General features: G+C 52.4%; 1 long non-coding RNA gene across 1 annotated transcript; it reads left to right on the forward strand.

Moving 5' to 3' along the window:
- Positions 1–9,205: 9,205 nt before the first annotated feature.
- On the forward strand, positions 9,206–16,748 carry LOC109285728 (uncharacterized). The gene is made up of 4 exons (XR_002093560.2): positions 9,206–9,586; positions 9,701–9,744; positions 14,310–14,534; positions 15,933–16,748. It is a non-coding gene; the product is annotated as an uncharacterized LOC109285728 (long non-coding RNA).
- Positions 16,749–18,651: the final 1,903 nt, after the last annotated feature.

The raw sequence follows: 18,651 nt of genomic DNA on the forward strand, positions 1-18,651 counted from the left end.
GGGCCCTGTTGAACCTGCCTCCCCCCGCACTGACCACAGGCTGCATGGGATGCCCAGAGCATGACTGCTCCTGCCCCTTGGCCCACCACACCTCTATGGAAAGTGGGGCCTTCTCAACTCTGAGCCGCTCCCAAGGGAAGAGTGTCCTGTGTCCAGACAAAGTGTTTCCCCTCTTGGAGGCTCCACATATTTTCCTGTACATGGCCCTAGAGCCTACCAGAGAAACCCACAGCCTGGTGTTGATTTCTCTACCCTCTACCGCTGCAGGGCTCCTGAATTAGATCCTGAGGTTTTGGGATCTGCATTGCCCACCATGATTCCCCAGCCAGTGTCTCTTGGGATCTCTCCCTGCTCCTGCAGGGTGGCCTTGCACTCCGTGTCCTGGCCCGGCCACCAGCACTCCTTGGTCTCTGCTCCCCACACTCTCACCAGCCCCATCTTCACCTAAACCCCCTCTGGGGAACTCTCACTCCCCATCTCCAACTGCAGAAGCCCCAGGGGCTCATTTCCTTCATAATCTTTTCCCTTCTCTACCCATGTCCCTGGATTCGGTGTCACCAGTGCCCTTGGCATGTGGGGTGGACTTTGACCTGAGACTCAGGGGAACCTGGAATAAGGCCACTTGGCTGTGGTACCTGATGCACTTTCAAACAGCCTTCTCCCCTTCACCCTTGTTCTTTGCTAATTTCCACCAGAATTATAACCTCCCTTGGTGCCATCAGTAGAAATGTATCAGAGAAACACAACGGGAATGAAAGGTTTGATGTTCCAGCGTGCTCCCTTTCTCCTACGGCTCCTTCAGATCTATAGAAGGACCTGGCTGGGACTTGTCTACAACTTACATCTGGATGTCCAGGGTGCCCCAATGGTCCAGTTGTGGTAAAGGAGGGGGTACACCCAGGGATGCAGTATGAGCTGTGGCTGAGCTCCCACCATTACAATGGCTGCAGTCAGCACTACCACGTCCTCGTGTGGAGGTGAGGACATATTGCTTAATGTCTTGCAGTTATCACTTTGTATTCAATAAACTAACTGAGTGGGTCAGGGTGTCCAATGAGTCCTCCTTCCGACGGATGCCCTTTCTCTAGAGAAAACACACAACAGTTTCCCTGCAGGTGGAGATCTTAGTACCCAGCCTCAAAACTTCTCTTTTGGCATCAGGGTACATGGTCAATGAAGACGGGTCACTGAGATCAGGGACAGAGATCACAAAGCATCACCCATATTGTGTCATATTCCACACATCCCAAAGAAGACACAGAGCGGAAGCAGGGCGGACGAAGCAGAGCAGAAAAGAAAAGATTTCTGCAGAGTCGGGGCTGATGGTGTGCCACAGAGAAAGTCCCCCTGGAAACACGGAGTGCCCAGGAAGCGTGGCATCTCAGGAGACAGCTGGATGAAGCAGCAGGAATTTTCTGGTGTGGCCGGACAGCGATAAGGCCAGGCCCAAAAACCCCTGCAAGTTAAGTAGAACGATTCTTACATACTGGAAATAGGTCTTCATACAAGTTCCTGTGTATAATAAAGGGTTGTTTCCAAACCTCCAGTCTCTTCAAAATGAGGTGCAGCATAGTAACAGATCACACGCCACTGAAGTGGCTCCATCAGATGAAAGCAGACAACCCTTGATCAACCCTGTGGCAGAAATGCCACCGTTGGTGCCCCTCTGCAGAGATCTGTCTCCACCAGCCTGGGAGGCTGCTGTTGAATCCCTCAGGGCGGGGATCTCCCACCTGGTCTGCATGACAAAAGCCTGGCGCCTGGGAGGCGAGGCTGGTCACCTGGGCAGGCAGGGGGAAAGGCCCGGCCCTGCGCGGGCCCAGGTAGCCAGGGATGCTGGGGAGATTGGTCGGCTTCTGGCCAGTATTGGCAGCTTCAATTGGACCGGGCTGCTGAGGTCAGAGAGGTTATTTAAGGGCCCGGTCCTGGAAGAAGGAGCCATTAGCCATGCGGTCATCCAGGTGAATCTGAACCTGGCTCTCTCCTCATCACCGCATGCTCCAAGAGTGCCCTGCCTCCAGAGGAAACTCCAACCACCTCTGGATGATGTGAGTGAGTAAGATACTCGAGATCCGATTAGATATTTAGCTTCAGTAACTCAGATGTGTGTTTAAACGGCTACCTCAGCCACTCTAGTTTGCTCTATGGGATTCCTTTGATATTCCTGTAATATTCCTATGATACTGCTCTACCTTTTACCCTGTTTCCGCCCTACCCCTGTAATCAATAAAGTTCTCCTTTGTGACCGGTGTGGGAGACTTATTGAGGGGTGGGTCTAAATTATACCAAGGGGGCCCCTTAGGTCGGTGGACTAAGGGAGGCTTCCCTAATCAGCCCCTGATTGGGGAAGTGCCCCAAGTGCCTGTATTGGGTCTAGGACCCATTGGACGATCAGGCCTGTGTTCTCCAAGGCGCGCAGAGCCAGGATTGAGTCCAGAGCCTTGGATGGTGGCAGCGGGAACCCAGGCTAGCGGGTGTGCTCCAGGGAAGGGGTCGGCCGGACGGGAGGCACCCCAGGGAGGCACTCGGAGCCTGGAAGGTGGTTGGGTGCAGGGAGGTGGGCGGCTCAACGCAGGAGCGCCCCCTACTGGCCCGCCACAAACCCAATGGTGCTTAAGGGTCCTTGTACATGTGACACCATTACCATGTACACATGACAAAAATGTCACTTTGTGTGGCTTAATGGCATCACACTGTACACATGTAAGAGTTTGGGGGGTTTAAAATAAGGTTGCATCATTGCAAACTAAACTATATCCCAATGTAGTTTAGTTTGCAGTGATGGATTGCAGCTATTAGTCACCACAGGAGAGGTGGGAAGGCTTCACAGAAAAAAAGGATTGGACCCTTCACTACTGCTGCCTTCAGCAGGCGTCTGCTGAAGGCAGAAGCAGCAAGGGGCCTGATCCTTTTTTTTTCCAGCAGAGCCTGCCCACTTCTCCCAAGGCCAGGAGATGAGCTGCTGGTGGGCTGAGCAGCCCCTGAGCTGCAGAGGACCCTGGTCCTTCCCTCCATGGCAGCAGCACCCTCTAGGGCCACCTGGGCGGGCTGCTAGTGAGCCAGGTGCTGCCCCAGCTTGGAGATACTACCCAGCCCAATCCAACTCTTTCCTAACCCAAAGCTGGCGCAGCACCCAGCCTGCTAGCAGCCCACCTGGACAGCCCCAGGGGGCACCGCCACCATGGAGGGAAGGACCGTGGCCCCCTGCAGCTCAGGGACCACTCGGCCTGCTAGCAGCTCACCTTCTGTGGGCAGGCTCCGCTGAAGAAAAAAAATAAGGGTCACGCCCCTCACCAAAAAAAAAAAAAAGAAAAGAAGGGTCAGATCCCCTGCCAGAAAAGAAAAAGTGATCGTGCCTCTCACTGTAACAGTGATGGAAAAATAAAACCCCACCATTTCAATTAAAAATCTATGTTTTCAAATTAGGGGGCTTAGAATGCAACCCTATGGACTAAGCCCCTGCCATGTGTGCAAGCGCCCGAACTGCACAGCCTTACAACTTCCAGTTGCAGAGCACCGCCTGGGGAAGCAGGATAGGAACGCCGACTTCTTTTAAGAGGCGATCGAGGGGGAGGAGGACCAGTGGAAGCCATAAGACTGAAAGCCAAGGAAAAGAACGAGGGAGGTGTGTAATAGGTGCTCTGCCCCATTATTGAGAGGGGGAGGGAGGCTGGGGTCTACTAGTCAACCCCAGACCCTCTGAACCAACTCATAATGGCAAAAGAGAGCCTTAAATGACTGCCTACCCCAGGTGCATGCAGCAATTAACAGGCCTGGAGCATAAGTAGAGGGTCAGGTCAGGTGAGCTAAGTAGAGACTCAGAAGCCCAGGACCTGGCCAGAAGGTGCAGTCTGGCCATAGGAGCCACAGGAGGCAGAGCTCCGGGGAACAGCCAGTGCAAACTGCTCACAGAGGAAGGACTCTGGTCTGCAGAGGAGCTGGGGGAGACTGCACCCCCGCAGCAACGAGCAAGCACCATACAAGGGTGAGATTAACCCCAGCAGGGGAACTTGTTTTGAGAGTGGACCCTCATCTTGTTGGTTTGTGTTTAAACGGGAGGATTGGGTATGGCTGTGACAGCAGGATTGGAGGCCACTGGGTGCTGCAGGGGCACTCGGCACAGAGCACTTCCAGGGTCTGAGGCCCGGTGGGCTGTGTGAAGCAGAAACACAAGAACTGCAGAAAGAAACTGTTGCATGTCAGAGGACTGAGTACCTGGTATCAAAAACTGAGGGTGTGAAAGCCCAACGCCCCTGAGGGGCATGACCCGGGGCTGAGAGCCCATAGCCTGAGGGGCAAGCTGCAGTTCAGAAGCCTGTGGTTCTGATGGAGAAAGGACCCAGCCAGATTAACATGGACCAAGGCTGGAGAAGCCCTCAACCCCACAAGGACCTACCCCAAAACCAAACTCTGCTTCCTGGGAGCAGCCTCCCTCTATATGATAACATCAAGCTGTGGCAGGAAAGATAATAGGGTGGGCAAACCCAGGGAGGCCAGAGGGGGCAATGAGGTAGGACCCAGGTAGTAAGCCAGGTGGGAGACCTTCTGGCTCCAGTGCTGGGCTCTAAACCCAATCATCTCCTTCTTCTCACCACCTGCACATGGGAGAGAAGGTCACATCATATACCGAGACTTCCAAAAGGCTTTTGATCTAGTATCCCATGATATCCCTGTGGAAAAATTGGAAGATTGTGAGCTTAACTGCTCAGCAGTTCAGTGGGTGGGAAACTGGCTACGGGGCAGGACCCAGAGAGGTCTGATGAGATGATCTGTGTCATCCTGGCAAGAAGTGGCCAGTGGTGTCCCTCAGGGGTCTGTGCTTGGACCAGTGCTTTTCAACATCTTTATCAATGATTTTGATGTGGGAGTGAAAAGCTCGCTGGTCAAGTTGGCGGATGACACCAAGTTATGGGGGAGCGTGGCCATGCCACAAGATAGGTTGCAGATACAGGCAGACCTGAACAGGCTGGAGAGCTGGACAGACCAGAACCAGATTAAGTTCAACACTCAGAAGTGTAAGGTGCTCCATCTGGGGGCAAACAATCCCCAGCATACCTACAGGCACAGTGGCGAGAATTTGACATGCACCATGGCTGAAAGGGACTTAGGGATAGTGATCAACCATCGCATGAACATGAACCGTCAGTGCAATGCTGTGGCCAGAAGGGCAAACAACATGCTGGCATGCATCAACCAACGCATCTCATGCAAAACTAAGGAAGTGATACTCCAGACTGGTGAGACTGCAGCTGGAGTACTGCATCCAGTTCTGGGCGCCGCACTTCAACAAGGATGTGGCAAAACTTGAGAGGGTCCAGAGAAGAGCCACCTGTATGATCAGGGACTTGCAAGACAAGCCATACAAGGAGAGGCTGAGGGGCTTGAGCCTCTTCAGCCTACGGAAGAGAAGGCTGCGAGGGGACTTGGTAGTGGCTTACTGCTACATCAGGTGTGTACATCAAGAACTCAGTGAACAGCTGTTCACCAGGGCACCCCTGGGGAAGACCAGGAGCAATGGATACAAACTCCTGGAAGGCTGCTTTCAGGCTCAGTTCCAGGAAAACCTTCCAGGGTGTCCAGACTGTGGAAGAAGCTCCCTCCAGTGGTGGTGCAGTCACCTACCCTGGAAATCTTCAAAAGGAGACTGGACAGTCACCTCACTGGGGTCACTTGACCCCAGTTGTCTTGTCCTGCCCAGTGCAGGGGGGTTGGACCCAATGATCTACAAGGTCCCTTCCAGCCCCTCACATCTATGAATCTATCTACAGCCCAACCCTCTAAAGAGACCTGCAAGGATTTCCCCAGTTCAGCCTTCCTGTTCCTGCTGCTGCTCCCAGCCCTGACTGTTGCACACCTAGAACCACCAGACCTTGAGATCCAAAGGCCACGAATCTATCCTAGCTGGATACTGAAAAGCCTCCCTCTCTCCAGCTCTATCAGGCTCCTGGCATTCATCTCACTGATGGGCTATTTGTCTCAGGTGCCTTTACTGTTGCGGGATGTGTGATAGTGAGCTCCAGACTGAGGAGCGACTACCAAGAATGAATTCCCATTTCTTTAGCAAGTGAAACGCATGCCTCAGTGGTACCTGTAGAAAGTTGCTCTCAGCTGACTTTAGGGAGTGAGATGGGGTGTAAGGGAGAAGGTGATTCCCTAGGCATGAAGGGTATAGCAGGGCACTGGGATGTGCCTGCTTGTTTAAGGGAGCAAGAAGGCAGAGAGGCTGCTAAAGGGGAGACTCGCCTGACCAGAAGTGGGCTCATGCTGGAGCTATATAAGCCCAGATCCTGCTCCAGTCAGGCAGTCTCTCCCCAACAACCATGAAGTGAGGAGCTGCTGGTAGCAGAGCAGGGCTCCTCCTGAAGAGACCCGGGTTTATCTAAACCTGTGTTTCTCAAGCTATGAGGCTGGCCTCCTTAGGGAGGTGTGGCATCATGTCAAGGGAGGCTCCAGCTGTGAGTCTTTTTTTTGAGGAGAGGTTGGATGAGTTGAAAAATAAAGTTATATATGTTAGATGTATTATATTTTAAAATAAGTCAAAACAACATAACGCAAAAGCCTTGTTTTTAGTATATTAATGTTGCTTATCAACTGTGATATGTCAGAAGAGGGATGGGAAAAAATCTAGCTCATGGGCCAAATCTGGCCCACCAGACTATTTCATCCAGCTCGTGAGCGGGTGCCTACCGAGCCCCACCCACTCCCAGCCGGGCAGCACACTGTTCTCCAGTCCTTGTGTGCAGGAGGGATCCAGCCCCAGTCCTGGCCAGTGCACACAGCTGCCGATCAGGGCTGTCGCGGCCCCCACCCAGAGAACTGCTCAGCTACCCCAGCCTCCAGCAGCTCCTTCTCCTATCACTGCTGCAGCACTCCAGGCAGCCTGTAGGGAAGTGAGGGCGGGCGGGAGGAAGCTGAAGCTGGGTGGGAACACAGGGTGTGGGTCTGGGACTGCTGGGAGTGTGAAGCTTAAAGCATGGGGCCCAGGACCAGTGGGGTGGTGGGAGTGCAGAGTCCAGAGAGGCCCAGTTCCATTGTGCAGGGCTCCCTGCAGCTCACATGCAGCTCTTGGGTCTTGTGCGCTCCTAGGAGGAAGCCCCACACAATGGAGTCAGCAGCCTTCCCCACTCCCTGCTGCTACGTGCAGCTTCCAGGACTCCAGCAGAAGTGTGAGGGAGCCATGTGCAATGGAGCCAGGCCAACTCAGCTCTGCTCCCTGCTTCCCAGTGCGGTCCCAGGAGCTGCACATGGTGGGGAAGGGGGCCTGGCCGCTGGTTCCATTGCACGGGGCTTCCCCACTGTGATGTGAGAGCTCTGAGATCTGCACGTGAGCTGCCGGGAGCCCCACACGATGGGACAGGTGACACTCTCTGCCACCATGTGCAGCTCCCAGAACTGGCCAGGGCCACATGCCACTGGGGTGCTCCACCTTCGCAGGCCATGGGTGCCCCAAGGGCCCAACCCTGCAGCTGGGTGCCCCAAGGGCCCACAAACCCCACATCCAGTCACTCATACCTCCGCACAAACTCCACACACCCACCCATCCATCCACACACACATACACGCACACACCCCCAACCCCACACCCCCTACACACACAATAAACAAGAGTTTTGAGCTATGACAGTCACCTCTATATACACTGTGCAAACACACATAAATCAAAACAAAATATTTTTTCAATTAAATTAAAAATATTTAGTATATGATTTTTTTTTCCGGTTCCAAGATGGCAAACCTCCCCTCCTCCCAAGAGGAGTACTTTTGAGGGCAGAAGACTGGGATTAGGTGGTGGGACTTCCAGTCCCAAGATGACAGCTCACTAAAACTCATTACATGGCCCTCTAGATGAAATAATTGCCCACCCCTGCATCAGACGCACATCGCATTGTTTTTCATCAGTAAACTTACAAAGCTCAGCAGTGCGCTTTAGCGAGAGACAGCTTAAATGAGAAGTGGAACATTTTGTGACAAAGGGAGAAAAGCGTATCACCCATGCAAAGAGGGCACAGCAGCAGAGGTTCCAGCAAAATGCAAAGGTTAAAAATATGATGAAGCTTATTTAAAGCTTGGTTTTACCTGGAGTAGGTCCAGCGATGCACTGAGACCTCAAGGTGTTGTATGTGCCGAAGTACTGGCAAATGACAGTACGCGGCCCTCCAAGCTATGCTGTCATCTTGAAACAAGACACCCTACCTTAGTATCTAAACCCACAGTTTTTTCAGAAGAAGCGCAATGAGTTAACGGGACCAAAAAAAAAGTTTTTGAAGTGTACAACACTGGGCAAGGCTCACAACATGGGTGAGAAACTATTACTTCCAGCTGCAAAGGATATGTGTTGGATGATGACAGAGCAAAATGCAGCATCACAACTAGATGTGATCCTGCTTTCGAATGACAGTTTCAATCCGTATTGTGGAAATGGCCACCGACGTCAAAGAGCAGTTCATAGCAAGTGTTCATCAGAGCCCATATTATTCCATTCAGATAACTGAGTCTGCAGATATATCAAACGCTAGGCAGCTACTGGTGTATGTTCGTTTTGCTACAGCAACAGAATTAAGGGAGGAATTTCTGCTTTGCCATCCTCTCCCCAAACGAGCACTTGGTTTAGAGCTTTTTTAAACTGTTAAATGCTTTTGTCCAAGACACAGAACTGGACTGGGGAAGTTGTTTTGAAACTTTCAGCAATGGAAGAAGGTCTGTGACAGGACAGCATCGCAGGCCTGTGACAAGTGGCCCCCACAGCAGCCTGGACTCACTGTGAGCTCCACAGACAGGCATTGGCTGCTAAGAAGATGGCGGAGGGGCTCAGCAATGCTCTCTCAGCTGCAGTGAAAACTGTAAACTTTATAGAGTTGTACCCAGCTAATTCAAGAATTTTGGACATTTTATGTGAAGAGATGGAGGCAAACTTCACACAGCTCTTGCAACACTCGGAAGCCCGTTGGCAGTCCAGGGCAAGGTACCGACAAGACTATGTGAACTACACGATGACGTCCATATTTTTCTTACTAATAGCAACCCCCCCATTTCTACAGTATTTCAGTGACTTTCATAGGATATCTTTGTTGTCGTATCTGGCTGACATATCTGAGTGACCGAATTCTCTGAATGTGTCAGTTCAGGGATGAGATGCAAATGTGTTTGTTGCTATTGCCTGGGTACCAGCAGTCGTTAACAGACTTTGAACTGTGGTCTCTACATGTACGGCAGGGATCTGTTTGCATGTTTTCAACAGTGGAGGATGTTGTGCAACAATGCGGTGATCTGTCAGTTGACTGTATCCGGGATGTAATGGTTCAGCACTTAGGAGGTCTGCAGGAACAGTTTTGTGGATACTTTCCTCAAGTGGGAAAAGCCAGATGTAATCAGTGGATCAGGAACCCATTCATCTTTGAGCTGATTCCCACAGATACGCTGTTCTCAAAAGAAGAGGAAACCTTATCAACCTGCCAAGCAAGTAGAAAGCACAGCACAAATTTTCACAAAACCCAGCCGCAGACTTTTGGTTAGAGGTGGGATCTGCGTTTCCTGAGTTAACGCACCAGGCTTAAAGCACTCAGTCCTTTTGCTTCTACCTCCTCGTGTGAGTCAGGCTTCTTGGCTTTAACTGCAATCAAAACAAAGTATAGGTCTCAACTTTCTGTTAAAGATAACTTATGTCTCTTCCTTTCTATGCTTCAACCCTGAATTCTGCTAGTTTGTGCAGCAAGGAAACACCCCCGCTCCCACCCCCCAGATAAGGTAGGACTGATCGATTTTATACTGAATTAACCTACAGTTGTTTAGTATCATGTTTCCTAAAGTGTTTAAGTGACATTTTAATTAAACTGCTTCCATTTATACTGCCTGTGAACTGAAAACAAATACTTTTGAAACTCAAATTAATCTTTATTGATCAAATCCCATTAACGTTTTATTCATTTTGTGCAACATACTGGCTTACTATTTTAAATTTGTTGTGTTGTTTTAGTTACCTATGGGGAGGCATAGTCATTTTGTTTAGAGCTAGGTGAGGCTTACTATGACAAAGTTTGAGAACCCCTGATCTAAACAGCTCTGCAGGCCTGGGGACAGAGGCAAGTTCCCTGGGCAGAGAAAGACTGGGTTTTACAGGCAAGTGGCCTTTGTTTTATGTTCAATCTCTAGAGGGTTTGAGGTGTCTGCCAGAGTGCTGCAATGCTGCTGGTGTATTTAAGTCACACTGGTAGTTTACCCTTAAGCCCTGCAGTGACAGGTTCCAGGCCTACTTAGAGAACCAGAAGCCCACTAACTGGGAGTGGTCCAGCAAGTGGTCCAGGAGTCTAGGAAAAGGCTGAGACCTGGACCAGAAGTCCTACGTGCCCAGGGAAGGGCTGAGTGGAGCCAGAGGGTCCACAAGCACAGAGTGGGCTAAGTCAGATGAGAGGGTCTGAGAGCCCAGATGAGGGGCTGCATGTGGGACCAGGGGTCTAACAGTTTCAGAGGGAGACCATGCAAGGGACCAGGAGGTCCAAGGACCCTTGTGTGCAAATAGGTAACATCACAAAGAGAGAACACCCATGAGGCTTGGGGCATGGTGTAGGGGAAGAAAGGAGCCATGCATTGATCCTTTAAGGTACAGGTGCCCCGGAGGGGCACAGATACACATTGAAGCTATAGGAGCCCTGCAGAGGCACAGGCCAGCCAAGAGGGACCGTTGAGCATAAGAGTTAAATCAAGCCTGTTGGGGGTTCAGGAGAGACCCAAAGGAGCTGCAAATGGACTAAGCCTCACTCTAAGGCCCATGGGCAACCTCCCTTATTCAACATTTAGTAAGAACAAGGTGTGGTGGGTGAGCAATTAATGGGGGGCTGTAATAGAGACTGAAATGGGCAGGCATCACACAGACACCTGAGAGAGTCACAGCCACCCTTGGGGCACAAACCTGCCACAGAGGGGCCAGAACATGTAGTATCTTATACCTCAAAACCAGCATCTTGAACCAGTAGGGAGCAAATGCAAACTCTGGACCACTGGAGTTGTGAGCAATCAGGGCCCTGCCACACGTTCAAATGAAAGTTGGATAGAAACAAGCTGTAAAGTTATTACACATTTTCAAGCTCTTTGTAGCTAATTGGCTCTTTTTCTAGCTGGATGGACATTTTTGTGGCATTAGAATTACTTTGCATGTGTGGCCAGTCTACATCTATGGCGTGATGCACCAGCAAATTGCACAATATATGTAACGTGTTGCAGGGGCCTGGGTGGTTCACCCCAACAGAAGGCAGCCTCTGGGTTATGCACCAGCTCCAGCTCCTGGATGGTCTGTAATGGCCGTCCCACACAGAGTCCATAGCAGCAGTACAATCTCGAGGTCCTGATGGCAGGGATGATGGTGTCCAGACCAAAATCTGAAAAAAAGCGGCCGAGCCTTCTCTTCACATGTGGTTAGTGAAAGGTGCTCCCAGCTATGGGGGCCACTTGCAGACCAGATGCAGCAGAAGATCCAAGAGCATCCCAAGGCTGTGAACATGAGTGACAAAGAGAGGCTGAGCCTCATCAGTGATGGGCCAAGGTGTGACTAAGAAGATTTGTATTGTGGGAGAAACCCCTTTATCCCCCAGGGGGAGGCCACAGGGCCAGGGCAGGTGCTGGGGAGTCCTGCAGCCTGACCCCAGGCACTGGCTTCTTGCTAGAGGAGGTGGAAGAGTGGAGAGGAGCCCTGCTAAGCCTGGCTTTGCCTGAAAACAGAGGACATTGCCTGGCCCCAATGCTGATGGGTCCCTTAGCTAAGGATACCCAAACCAAGGTAGCATCAGGAGCAGGGCCTGATATTCAGAGCTGGGCAGAGGAATTCTTGCTTTGGAGGGAACTGATGATTTCTCAGCTCTGTCTCCTGCACAGTAATGGGGGCATGTCGGATCCTGGGGGCCTGGAGCTTCTGGGCTGGGGATCTGCTGATGGTACTGATGGTGCTGAGAGCCCACGTAGCTCATTGCACAAAGCCCCCAGGTGAGCAGAGGGCTCAGGGACCCTGGGGCGCCCCATCCTGAGCAGGTGTTGGAGATATTGGGGTGACCAATCCCAGCTGCACCATGGGAGAAGGACCAGTCACCCCAAGGAGGTTTGTGGTGGGGCAGGAGGCAGCGAGCAGGGGAGCACTGGTGCAGGGGCAGGACTCAGGCAAGCAGAAAAGTGGGGGGCAGAGCTGAGCAGAGGCAGTGAGGTCACATTGGAAGGGGCAGCAGGCAGCAGTCACCCTGGTTTGGGGGCATTTAGCATGGTGGCAAGCAGCAGGCTCCCCTTTCTAGGTGCCAGAGGCAGGTGCAGGCAATAGGGTCAGTCCAGTCTGGGGCCCCCGGGGCCCCACACTGCCTGGTCCCACTGAAGCCCTGGCAGGAGTTGTAGTATGGCAGGGGAGGTCACTGACCAATGCCATGTCTGCCTCCCAGAGCATTTCATGGTGCAGGAGAAGCATGAGTGTCACTACACCAATGACACTCAGTGGGTGAGGTTTTTGTACAAGTACATCTTGGACCAGCAACAGATCACTCACTTCGACAGTGATTTGGGTGTGTACATGGCTGACACAGAGATGGGGGAGCCCGATGCCAGGGACTGGAACAGCCTGAAGGACTGGCTGGAGTACATCCGGGGCGTAGTGGACACGTCATGCCAACAAAACTACCGGCAGGCTGAGCAAAGCCATGTGGTCAGCCGCAGTGGTGAGTCCCCTGGGGCCTTCATTGCCCTGCAGAGACAGAGTACTCTGTCTCCTGTGGCCAGGAGAGGTGAGTCCATGGAGTCTGGGACCTTCATCTCCCCCACATAGTTTGGGGTGGAGAGGACCAGTAACCAGGGCTAAGACTTTCCCTGCCTCGACCCACACAGATAGGGCAGGTTAAGATAAGCATTGTAATGCTCACCAGCTGGCCTTGGGGAAAACAGTGTGAGGTGGATATGAGACAACACAGCAGTTTTATGCTGGTACCAAACTACAAGATTTAAATGAACCCAGGGGCCAGGGATGAGAGAGACTGAGTAGGGATGGGATGACTACACAGTCCGGTGGGTGGCAAATTGGCTAGAGGGTCGCACCCAGAGAGTCGTAGTGGATGGGTTGGTTTCGACCTGGAAGGGTGTGGGCAGTGGGGTCCCGCAAGGCTCGGTCCTTGGACCGATACTCTTCAATGTCTTCATCAGTGACTTGGACGAGGGAGTGAAGTGTACTCTGTCCAAGTTTGCAGATGACACAAAGCTGTGGGGAGAAGTGGGCACACCAGAGGGCAGGGAACAGCTGCAGGCAGACCTGGACAGGTTGGACATATGGGCAGAAAACAACAGGATGCAGTTCAACAAGGAGAAATGCAAAGTGCTGCACCTAGGGAGGAAAAATGTCCAGCACACCTACTGCCTAGGAAATGACCTGCTCGGCAGCACAGAGGCGGAAAAGGATCTCGGAGTCCTAGTGGACTCCAAGATGAACATGAGCCGGCAGCGTGACGAAGCCATCAGAAAAGCTAGTGGCACTTTATCATGCATCAGCAGATGCATGACAAACAGATCCAAGGAAGTGATACTTCCCCTCTATCGGGCGCTGGTCAGACCGCAGTTAGAGTACTGCGTGCAATTCTGGGCGCCGCACTTCAAGAGGGATGCGGATAACCTGGAGAGGGTCCAGAGAAGGGCCACTCGTATGGTCAAGGGCTTGCAGGCCAGGCCCTATGAGGAGAGACTGGGGCACCTGGACCTCTTCAGCCTCCGCAAGAGAAGGTTGAGAGGCGACCTTGTGGCTGCCTATAAGTTCATCACGGGGGCACAGAAGGGTATTGGTGAGTATTTATTCAGCAAGGCGCCCCCGGGGGTTACAAGAAATAATGGCCACAAGCTAGCAGAGAGCAGATTTAGATTGGACATTAGGAAGAACTTCTTCACAGTTTGAGTGGCCAAGGTGTGGAACGGGCTCCCAAGGGAGGTGGTGCTCTCCCCTACCCTGGCGGTCTTCAAGAGGAGGTTAGATGAGCATCTAGCTGGGGTCATCTAGACCCAGCACTCTTTCCTGCTTATGCAGGGGGTCGGACTCGATGATCTATTGAGGTCCCTTCCAACCCTAACATCTATGAATCTATGAACCCTCCCTTAAGACGCACGCAAATTTTTGCAGGGCTGACTTGGAGGCGTAGGTGGAAGGTACATGAGATGTGCAATACATATGGGAATACAGTGAGAACCAGAAGACCAGAGGGATTTAGAGTAGGGGTTGGGGCTCTGACCTCACAGGCACCCACTTTCTCTGCCCAGGCTCTAACCATTTTTCATTTTGCTTTCTACGGCGCCCTATTTCCCAGCCTGCAGGTAATCTCCATCTTCCTTAGGATGCCTGTTCAGCCTGCCTCCCCACCATAGGCAGAGTAACACACGAAACTGCAGCTTTTGCTTCCCTGACAAGGAGCGAGCTCCAAGTGCAGCCACTCCACCAATCAGAGGGGGAAGGGGGGAACGGACACCTGTAAAATTAAAGATGCTGCAGCACACCTTGCCAGGAGCACAGCTCGGCAGCCAGCACCCCGCAGGTAAGTCTGTGGGGGGCAAGGGTCATGGGGGAGGGAACGGGTGTGGGAGTGCAAAGGGAGGGAATGGGGCAGGGACAGGGATTGGGGCAAGGACTGGGGCAGGGGCAGGCACTGCCCAGCCAGGGTCATTAATACAACACCAGGGCTGGGAATGGGATGGAGGAATGGGCAGCTCGTCCAGGAGGCACAGTGGGGCATCTCCCTGCTGATGTGCACACCCCTGGGAGAGGCATGGAGACATGTGCCCCTTTGGATTTGTGTGCAGGGTGAGGGCAGGCTGACTGCAAAGAGGCCAGGGGCTGTGCCGGCCTCTACCCGGTAGGGGAGCTGGGCCAGGCCTGGGCTCAGGGTGGGCAGCGGCGGGGACCGCGCTGAAACAGGTGGCTACAGGGACACTATGGGGAATTTTGGGGTGGCTATAGCTCCCTAAGCCACCCCCCTCCCCTTGCCCCACAGCACTGCCCCTGCTTGGGGCACTCTGTTTTGTTTTCCCGAAGGAAGGACAGCAAAGCAGAGTACCCCAAGCAGGGGCAGTGCTAGGGAGGGTGGGGGGCTATAGCCACCCCAAAATTCCCCATAGCCCCTGCCCAGGCTCCCCACCAGGAAGAGGCCAGCACGGTCCTGGCCCTGAGCCCCCAGTGGGCAGCCCACCCTCACCCTGCGCACAAATCTCAGTGGGAACATGCCTCCCCGGGGGTGCATGCAGAAGCAGGAAAATGCCCCTCCACCCCCTCCTCTCACCCCGTGCCACCCGGACAACCTGCCTGTGGCTCTGTCCTGCTCCCAGCCCCGGGATCGCGTTCATTGCCCTGGCTGGGCAGCATCTGCCCATGCCCTTGCCCCACTCCTTCCCTCACCATGGGGGCCTCAATCTGCGCCCCCCACCCCATGCCCCTTCCACCCCACAGACGTATTGGCCAGACACTGTTCTCCAATCTGCCCAGCTGCATTCCTGGCCCCATGCACGCAGCATTTATCAGTGACGTTAATCAGCTACACCGGCCAAAAAAAGCTGATAATGCTAATTTTATCAGTGCCGATCCGATATGCAACCGATATTGGTGCCCCCAATTTTGTGTTTGCCCAGGACCCCAATAAACCTTAATCCACCTCTCCTCCCTCCACGCTGGCTACAGGTCACATTGGGTGTCCAGAGCATGGCTGCTCCTGCCCCTTGGCCTACTGCACTTGTATGGGAAGTGGGGCCTTCTCAAGTCACCTCAGTCCTTGGCTCAAGCCAGTCCCTGAGCTGCTCCCAAAGACAGTGTCCTGGGTCTGGCCAGAGCATTTCCCCTCCTAGAGGATTCACATAGAGTCCTTGTGGAGGTCCTGGAGCCTAGCAGAGAAACTCCCTTATCTACCAGCCGGTGCTGATTTCTCTTCCCTCTCTCCCTGCAGGGCTCCTAAGTTAGGTCCTGAAGCTTTGGGACCTGCGTTATTCAACATGACTCTACAACCAGTGTATCCTGAGATCTCTCTCTACTCCTGGGGCATGACCTTGCACTCCCTACCTTGGCCCAGACACCAGCACTTCATGGCAGCAGGTCCTTCCCCATCTCTGTATCTGGTCCCTACACTCTTAACTTCCCCATCCTGCACTAGACCCTCCCTGGGGCAAACCCTAACATCCCACCTATCCCTGAAGAAACCCCAGGCACTCATTTCTCTCATAGTACTTTTCCCTTCCCTACCCATGGCCCAGATTTGCTGCCACCATTACCACTGCTCTTGGCATTGGGGGAACCCTAACCTGAGACTCAGGGGAAGCTGGAATGATGCCATGAGCTGTGATACCTGTTGCATGTTCAAACATCATCTCTCCCTGCACCCTGTTCTTTCCTGATTTCCCACCGAAATTTTAATCCCCCTTGATGCCAATGGTAGAAACCTATCAGAAATGTGACAGGAATGGAGGACCCAGTTGAGGCCCAGATGTTCCAACTTGCTCCCTTTCTGCTATGCTACCTTCAAAGCAAAAGGAGGAAGTAGCCAGGACTGGCCTATAAGCTGTAAGCCTTGATGTCTGCCCTGATGGTCTGGGTGTAGGAAAGGACAGAGATACCACTAGAGGTGCATTAGAAGGAGTGACTGGGCTCCCACCATTGCAATTGTTACAGTGAGCACTACAAAGCCCTCATCTTGGGTGGGGATGTATCTTTTCATGTCTTGCTGAGCAGTTATGACCTTTATATTCAATAAACCAATTGAATTGGGTCAACGTGTCTCATGAGTCGTCCTCCTGATCGATGAGCTTTCTCTGGAGACAACATAGAGCCCACAGTTTCCTCGCAGGTGGAGGTCTTAGTGCCCACTCTCCATGTGGAAGGCAGAGTATAGAAAAATATATTTCTCTAGAGTCCAGGCTGACTGTGTGCCATAGAGCAAGGCCTCTTGGAAATACAGTGCCTAGGTAATGTGACATCCAAGAAGACAGTCCAACTGAGGCAGCAGGAATATCCTGATGTCTCAGGACAGCAATAAGGCTATGGCCAAGACTTTTTCAGGTTTAGTAGCAAGGCTGTTACTGCTTTACTGTAAAGAGGACTTCAGATAAGGTCCCGTTGGTTCCACACCACCAGCTTCTTTGATGGTGCACTTTCAAACAACCTTCGTCCTAGTTGTTTGCTAATTTCCCATCAAAGTGATAACCCCACCTTGTGCCAGCAGTAGAAACATATCAAAGAAACACAAGAGGTCCCACTGATGCCAGCTTGTTCCATCTAACTCCTGTTCTGCCATGCGGCCTTCAAAGCCCTAGAAGGACCTGGTTGGGACTGGCTTATAAGCTTCACTTTGATGTCTGGGTTGTTGTGATGGTCCAGTTGTAGTAAAAGATTGGATATATCTAGAAGTGTCTCAAATGGTGTGACTGACCTCCCACCATTGACATATGATCATCCCTATGTAAACCATTCCATACAAATCCATAATCTAACCTCTTACTAAAACTATCATCAACCCCAACACAACTCATGATGACAAACACGCTAACCTGCCACTGATGCTGCTTGACCAACTTGTCACAGGAGAAGCATTGGAGGGGACCAGGTCCCTGCATGAAGGTATTTATGGATGGAAGACGGGGTAGGAGAAGGAAGCTCTCTGACCATCCTGAGGAAGGCAGAAGAATCAACAGTTGGGAATTGAAATCAGGTGAAGCCAGGGCTGAAATCACACCCGTTTTCTGAGCAGCAAACAAGTAAACACTGGAATGTCTTTATGGGGAAGAAGGAGGTGCTCGCCGTGGCTTGCAGTCTTCACGATGGAACTAGAGATGCTCGAGCTGAAGCACGTGGAAGGGACACCATGTCACTCATGGCACTGGCTGCAGAGAATGGACTCGATTGTCCAGAAGGCCCCATCCACCATTGTACAGTTTGGAGACTTTCCCGTGGAATTGGATCCTGTAATAAAAGATGTGTTTATATCCAGCCTCAGGGAGAGTCTGCAGCCCACGGGGCTTGGACTAGGTGGTTGGGATGGGCTTCACCAACCTTGGCATCAGTCAGTCCCTGCCTCTTCATGGCCAGAAGTGTCCCAGTTCTGCCTCCATCACCTCAACTCGCTTGTCCCACTGGCAGGTGGATGCCTGCAGGCAGTAGGTGGGAATGTTTTTCCACATCTAGGTAATGTATATTTTTCCCCTCCTTGCTCCTCGTGGAAGATCCAAGATTAGCCACAGCTAGTGATGGGACCCAAGCAGGTGGACCAGTGCTGTGAGCAGGCACAGAGATGATAGGATGGAGGGTCTACATCACATACTCAGGGGACGAGAAGGATCTCCCCAAGCCATCAAGCCCAGTCCCCCACAAACAGAGCAGCCATCTACACAAGAATCCCCCACAAATCACCCCTTGAGACCTCACAAACAACTACAGGGCATGCAACCAGACACCAAAGATGCCCTCCTGAATAACACAGGTAAGAGCCAGGAAGATGAGGGCTCTGCCAATGCCCAGACCGTGCAATGTGTGGGGAGTAGGTAGTTAAGTAGTATAGGTGACAACCATCACCAGGCTTGGGACAGGAAGTCATTTACTCAAAGTTCATCCTGGCAGGCCATTGTGGGGGCTTTTGGCATCCCCTGTAACACAGGGCAGTGTCTCCTGCTGGGTAT

The sequence above is a fragment of the Alligator mississippiensis genome, chromosome 11, assembly GCF_030867095.1.
Source record: "Alligator mississippiensis isolate rAllMis1 chromosome 11, rAllMis1, whole genome shotgun sequence".
Lineage (NCBI taxonomy): Eukaryota > Metazoa > Chordata > Crocodylia > Alligatoridae > Alligator > Alligator mississippiensis.